This window comes from Aethalodelphis obliquidens, unplaced genomic scaffold, assembly GCF_003676395.1.
Source record: "Aethalodelphis obliquidens isolate GAN/ISIS:26980383/991018 unplaced genomic scaffold, ASM367639v1 scaffold25, whole genome shotgun sequence".
Lineage (NCBI taxonomy): Eukaryota > Metazoa > Chordata > Mammalia > Artiodactyla > Delphinidae > Aethalodelphis > Aethalodelphis obliquidens.
This window is the reverse complement of record NW_020837969.1, coordinates 34,929,376-34,937,022: the sequence shown is the minus strand read 5'-3', so window position 1 is coordinate 34,937,022 and position 7,647 is coordinate 34,929,376.

The window sequence follows — 7,647 nt, the reverse complement described above, 5'->3', positions numbered from 1 at the left end:
CACTATAAAACAAAAAGTTAAAAAAATTTTTTTAATTTAAAATAAACATTCACATTGTTGTGCATCCATCATCACCATCCATCTCCCACAACTCCTTTCATCTTTTGAATCTGCAACTCTAAACCTATTAATTAATTTCCCATTCTCCCCTCCTCCCAGGCTGTGGAAACCACCATTATACATTTTATTTATGATTTTAACTCTAACTATCTCCTATACAGTGAATCATTCAGTATTTCTCTTTTTGTGACTGTTTTATTTCACTTTACATAACATCCTGAAGGTCCATCCATATTGTAGTACATGTCATCTTTCCTTCCTTTTTACAGATTAATAATATTCTACTATGTGTATACACCACCTTTGCTTATCAATTCATCCCTGAGCAGACATGTTTTAATTGTTATGAATAGTTTTTAATTTTTTGAGGAACCTCCATACTGTTTTCCATTGTGGCTGAACCAGTTTACATTCACACCAATAATGTACAAGGCTTCCCTCTTCTCCACATTCTCATTAACAGGTTATTTCTTCTGTTTTTCATAATCGACACTCTAACAGGTAATATCTTATTGTGGTTTTGATTTGCAATTTCCTGGTGATTTGTGACGTTGAGCACATTTGTATGTACCTGTTGGCCATCTGTATGTCTTCTTTGGGAAAATGTCTATTCAGATCTTCTGCCCATTTTTATTTGGATAATTTGGTTTTTTGATATTGAGTAGTATGAGTTTTATGCATTTTGAATATTAACCCCTTATCTGATAAATGATTTGCAAATAGTTTCTCCCATTCAGTAGGTTGCCCTTTCATCTAACCAATGGTTTACTTTGCTGTATGGAAGATTTAAAAAAAAAAAAAAAGGAAGATTTTTAGTTAGATATAGTCCAATTTGTTTATTTTTCTTTTGTTGGCTTTGCTTTGGGTGCCGAATTCAAAAATATCTTTGCCAAAATCAGTGTCAAGGAATTTACTGCCAAGTTTTCTTCTAGGAGTTTTATGGTTTCTTGTCTTACAGTCAAGTCTTTAATCCATCTTTAAGTTTTGTGTATGTTGTAAGATAGTGGTTCAGTTCCATTCTTTTGAATGTGTCTGCCCAGTTTTCCCAGCACCACTTATTGAAGATCCTGTGCTTTACCCATTGTATATTCATGTCTCCTTTATTGTAAATTAACTGACTATATATGTGTGGATTTATCTCTGAGCTGTTCTGTTCCATGGATCTACGAGTCAGTTTTAATGTCAATAGCATACTCTGTTGATTACTATAGGTTTGTAATATAAAGAAATCAGGACGCATGATGCCTCCAGCTTTTTGCTTCTTTCTCAAGATTGCTTTGGCTATTTAGGGTCTTTTGTGCTTCCATACAAATTTTAGGATTGATTTTTCTATCTATGTAAAAAAAATCATTAAATTTTTGATAAGAATTGTACTGAATTTGTAGATTGCTTTGGGCAGTATGGACATTTTAACAATGTTAATTCTTCCAAATAATCAGCATGGAATATTTTCCACTTATTTGTGTCTCATTCAATTGCTTTCATCAATGTCTTATAGTTTTCAGAGTACAGATCTTTCACCTCCTTGGATAAATTTATTTCTAGTTATTTTATTGATTTTGATGCAATTATACATGGGATTGATTTCTTAAATCCTCTTTCTGATAGCTCATTATGGATGTATAGAAATACAACAGATTATTATTTATTGATTTTGTATCTTGCAACTTAATTTATTTACTAATTCTAACAATATTTTGTGGTTTTGGAGTTTTCTATATATAATATCATGTCATCTGAAAATAGAAACAGTTTTACTTCCTTTCATATCTGAATGCCCTTGCCTAATTGCCCTTGCCTAATTGCCCTTGCTAGGACTTCCAATACTATATAGAATAAAAGTAGTCTTGTTCCTGATCTTTGAGGAAAAGTTTGAAGATTTTCACCATTGAATATAATGTTAGTTGTGAATTTATCATGTATGGTCTTTATTATGTTGAGGTATACTCCTACTACACTCACTTTTTTGAGAGTTTTTAATAAAATAAATGGATGTTGGATTTTGTCAATTTTTCCCCTGTGTCTATTGAAATGGTCATATTTTTATCCTTTATTTTGTCAATATGGTACAGAAAATATGAATTTAATTTACTAACATTTTATTCAAGATTTCTATGTCTGAATTTATCCAGGATATTGGCCTATAATTTTCTTTTCATATAATATCCTCATCTGATTTTGATGGCAGGGTAATAGTGGCCTCATATAATGAGTTTGGAGATGTTTCCTACTCCTCAATTTTTGGAAAAGTTTGATAATGATTGGTATTAATTCTTTAAAAGTTTTGGAGAATTCACCAGTGAAGCCATATGGTTCTGGACTTTGTGTCTTGAGAGGGTTTTGATTACTTATTCAATCTCCTAACTAGTCTATTCAGTTTTTCCATTTCTTCATAATTCAGTCTTGGTAGGTTGTATGACTTTAGGAATTTACCATTTTTTAAAATAGTTTATTCAGCTTGTTGACATATAATTTTGCATAGTAGTCTCTTATGAGCCTTTGTATTTTGATGTATCAATTGTAATTTCTTCTCTATCATTTCTGATTTTATTTATCTGAGTTCTGCCTTTTGTTTTTCCTGGTGAATCTAGCTACTGATTTGCCTGTTTTGTTTGTCTTTTCCATAAACAAGCTCTTAGTTTCACTGATCTTTTCTACTGCTTTTGTTGTCTCTATTTTATTCATTTCTGCTCCGATGTTTGTTATTTTATTTCTTCTACCAACTTTGGGTTTAGTTTGCTTTACTTTTATTTTCTTCTTCCTTTAGAGGTAAATAGGTTGTTTCTTTGAGATCTTTATTATTTCTTAATGTAGGCATCTATCACTATCAACTTCCCTCTTAAAACTGCTTTTGCTGCATTCCATAAGTTGTTTGTTTCATGACCTAACATATAATCTGTTCTGAAGAGCAACCAATATGTGCTTGAGAAGAATGTATGTTCTGAGGGGGATCAAGATGGAAGAGTAGGAGGACATGGAGTTCCCATCCTCCCCCCAAAAAAACACATCAAAAATATATCTATATGTGGAACAATTCACATGGAAAATTAACTAGAAACTAGCAGAAGAACTCCTACACAACCAAATCTTCAAGAAAGATCTCCTTGGGCTTCCCTGGTGGCACAGTGTTTGGGAGTCCACCTGCCAATGCAGGGGACACATGTTCGTGCCCCGGTCTGGGAAGATCCTACATGCCACAGAGTGGCTGGGCCCATGAGCCATGGCTGCTGAGCCTGCACGTCTGGAGCCTGTGCTCCGCAACAGGAGAGGCCACAACAGTGAGAGGCCTGTGTACCACAAAAAAAAAAAAAGAAAAGAAAAAAGAAAGATTGCCTCATAACTGGATAGGATGGAAAAAAAAGTATCACATTGGGACCTGCACCCCTAGGAGGGATCTGAAAGGAAGTGAAGATCAAAATGAGTGGACTAGAAACAATCTGGGCATCCCAGTCCTGGGGTTTGGTGTGTAGGGTACAAGACCCCTTGACTGCTAGGAGAACTGCTGGGACATACAGAAAGGCTGGAGAAACCTAGATTCTACTCGTGAGGAGTGCATACATGATGGCTCACCAACAATCAGGTGGAGAGAGCTTTGTGCTGGTGGCTGCCACTTCACTGCAGTCCATCTGATCTTCTTGGATTGGAAGAATTAATTTTTTTAAATGGGCATACTACTCAAATCAATCTACAGATTTAATGTCATTCCTAACAAAATACCCAAGAGGTTTTTCACAGAACTAGAACAAATAATCTTAAAATTTGTATGGAACCACAACAGACCCAAATTGCCAAAGCAATCCTGAGGAAAAAAAGAGCAAAACTAGAGGTATAACCCTTCCAGACTTCAGACTATACTACAAAGCTACAGTAATCAAAACAGTGCTTTATTATCACAGAAACAGACATATAGATCAATGAAACAGAACAGACAGCCCAGAAATAAACTCACACACCTACAGTCAATTAGTCTAGGAGGCAAGAATATACAATGAAGAAAAGTTTTTTCACCAAGTGGTGTTGGGAAAGCTGGACAACCACATGTAAATCCATGAAGTTAGACCTCTCTCACACTATACACAAAATGGCTTAAAGACTTAAATATAAGACACCATAAAACTCCTAGAAGAGAACATAGGCAAAATGTTCTCTGACATAAATCATAGCAATATTTTCTTAGATCAGTCTCCCAAAGCAAAAGAAATAAAATCAAAAATAAACAAATGGCACTAAATTAAACTTAAAACATTTTGCACAACAAAGAAACCATAACAAAATGAAAAGATAACCTATGGAATGGGAGAAAATATTTGCAAACAATGAGACTGACAAGGGTTTAATTTTCAAAATATACAAACAACTCATATCAAAAAAAAAAAAAACAATAAAAAAGTAGGCAGAGGACCTAAATAGACATTTTTCCAAAGAATACATACAGATACATAACAGGCACATGAAAAGATCCTCAAACTCAATAATTATTAGAGAAATGTAAATCAAAACCACAATGAGGTATCACCTCACACTGGCCAGAATGGCCATCATCAAAAAGCCTACAAATAATAAATGCTGGAGAGGATGTGGACAAAAGGGAACCCTTGTATACTGTTGATGGTAAGAATGTAAATTTGTGCAGCCACTATAGAAAGCAGTTTGGAAGTTCCTTTAAAACCTAAAAATAGAGCTACCATATGATCCAGCAATCCTTCTCTTGTATATATATACAGAGGGGGTAAAAAAAACCCTCTAATTTAAAAAGCCACATGCTTCCTAATATTCACAGCAGCATTATTTATAGTAACCAAGACATGGAAATAACCCAAGTGCGCATCAACAGTTTGACTTAAGAAGATTTTATATATATATAATGGATTATTACTCAGCCATAAAAAGACTGAAATATTGACATTTGCTGTAACATGGATGGACCTAGAAAATATTATGCTAAGTAAAGTAAATCAGGCAGAGAAAGACAAATCTTATATGATTTCACTTATATGAGGAATCTAAAATATAATACAAATGAATCTATATACAAAACAGAAACAGACTCACATACACAGAAAACAAATTTATGGTTAGCAAAGGGGAGAGAGAGGTGGGTTGGACAAGTTAGGGGTAAGGGATTGACAGATACAAAGTACTGTACATAAAATACGTAAACAACAAGGATTTCCTGTGTAGCACAGAGAATTGCATTAAATATCTTGTAATAACCTATAATGGAATATAATGTGAAAAAAAATAAATGAATCACTATGCTATATACCTGAAACTAATGAAATATTGAAAATCAACTGCGCTTCAACTTAAAAAAGAATGAGTATTATTTTGCCTTTGGATGGAATGTTCTGTATATGTCTGTTAAGTTCATCTGGTCGAACATGTTGTTTAAGGTCAATGTTTATTGATGTTCACTCTAGGTGATCTATCCTTTGATGAAAGTGGTGTATTGAAGTCCCTTACTATGATTGCATTGCTGTTTATTTCTCCCTTTAGGTCTACTAATATTTTCCTTATATATTTAAGGACTCTTTGAGGGGAATATAAAGAAGTGTCATATCTTGATTGACCCATATATCATTATATACTCTCCTTCATTGGCTCCTATTACAATCTTTGTCTTAAAGTCAATTTGTCTGATATAAGTATAAATACCTCAGCTTTCTTTTGGTTTCTATTTACATGGAATATCATTTTCCATCTCTTCACTTTCAGACTCTGAAAAGAGTCTCTTGCAGGCAGAATATATTTTTTTAATCTATACAGCTACTCTATGTCATTTGATCAGAGAATTAAGTCCATTTACATTTAAAGTAATTATGATAGTACACATGTATTGACATTTTTAAAATTGTTTTCTGGCTGTTTTGTAATTCCTTTGCTCCTTTTCTCTCCCTTTACTCTCTTTTGTGATTTCGTCATTTTCTGTGGTGGTATGCTTAGATTCCTTTCTCTTTCTCTTTTGTGTATTTACTATAGATCTTTGCTTTGTGATTACCTTTAAGCTTACATAGAACAACTTATATTTCTAACAGTCTATTTTATGTCACTAACCACTTAAGTTCTAATGCATTCTAAATCTGTACATTTTTACTATCCACCACGTTTTGTTTCTGATATCACCATTTACATATTTTTATCTTGTGTTTCCATTAACAAATTATTATAGTCACGGTTGTTTCTACTACTTTTATCTTTTAACTTCATAGTTTTAAAATTGATTAACTCATTTTATATTTATATTAGACTTTATATTTTATTTATATTTATATATTTTATACTTTATATTAGACTATTTTGAATTTCACTGTATATTTACCTTAACAGTGATCTTTATGCTTTTAATGTTTTCTTGTCACTAATTAGTACCATTTCTGTTCAGATTAAAGGATTTCCTTTTACATTTATCATAAAACTGATCCAGTGGTGATGAACTCTTTTAGCTTTTGCTTGTCTGGAAACTTTATCTCCATCAATTCTGAATCACACTTTTGCCAGCTTAACTATTCTTGTTTAGTACTTTTTTCTTTCAGCACTTCCAGTATATAGTACCACTCCCTCTGTCTGCAGAGCTTCAATGTGTTACATACAAGGAGTTTACCTTGTATGTAGCACATTGTTTTTCTCTTGCTGCTTTTAAGATTCACTCCTTGTCTTTAACTATTAACACTTCAATTATAATGTGTATTGGTGTGGGTATCTTTAGGTTCAAATTATTTGAAACTTTCTGGGCTTCCTAAAACTGGATGTCCTGGAAAAGCTAAGAGAAGTTTTCAGTCATTATTTCTTCAAATAAATTTTCTGCCCTTTTCTCTTTCTCTTCTCCTTAAGGGACTCCTATATTGCAAATATTGATCCGCTTGTTTTCCCATAAGTCCTTTAAGTTGCCTTCACTTTTTTTCATTCTTTCTTCCTTTGTTGTTCTGATTGGATGAGTTCCACTGTTCTCTCTTAAGCTCATTGACACTTTCTTCTGTTTCATGTAGTCTTCTGTGGAACCTGTTAATGGGAATTTTCAGTTCAGGTATTATATTCTTCAGCTCTGTGGCTTCTGTTTGGTACTTTCTTATATTTTCTATCTCTTTGATTATAGTCTCACTCTGTTCATGCATTCTCCTAACCTTGATAAGCATCTTTGTGACCATTACTTTGAACTGTTTTCAGGTAAATCATTTATCTTTGTTTCATTAAGGTTTTTTTTTTTTTTTTTTTGAGGTTTGGGGTTTGTTATTTTTTATATGGAACATATTTCTGTCTCTCTCTTCTGTTTTTTTTCTCACTTTCCTTGACTCTCTGTGTTGATTTTTTTGCATTAAATAAAACAGCCACCTCTCTCAGTCTTGAAGGAGAGGCTTATGTAGGAGATGAAACTTATTGTTCAACCCTGTCCTTACTCTTTGTTGCTTCTCAAATCTCTGAGTGTCCAAGCAGGCTACTTTGTTCTTAGTGGCTCCCAATAGTTGAGGACATGCCAAGATCTGTCAGTGTCCCAAAGGGGAGGGTCGCAGACATCACCCAGGTGCAGGCTGATTGTAATCCAGGCCTTCAGACAGAAGCTTTTTTTTTTTTTTTTTTTTTTGTGGACAC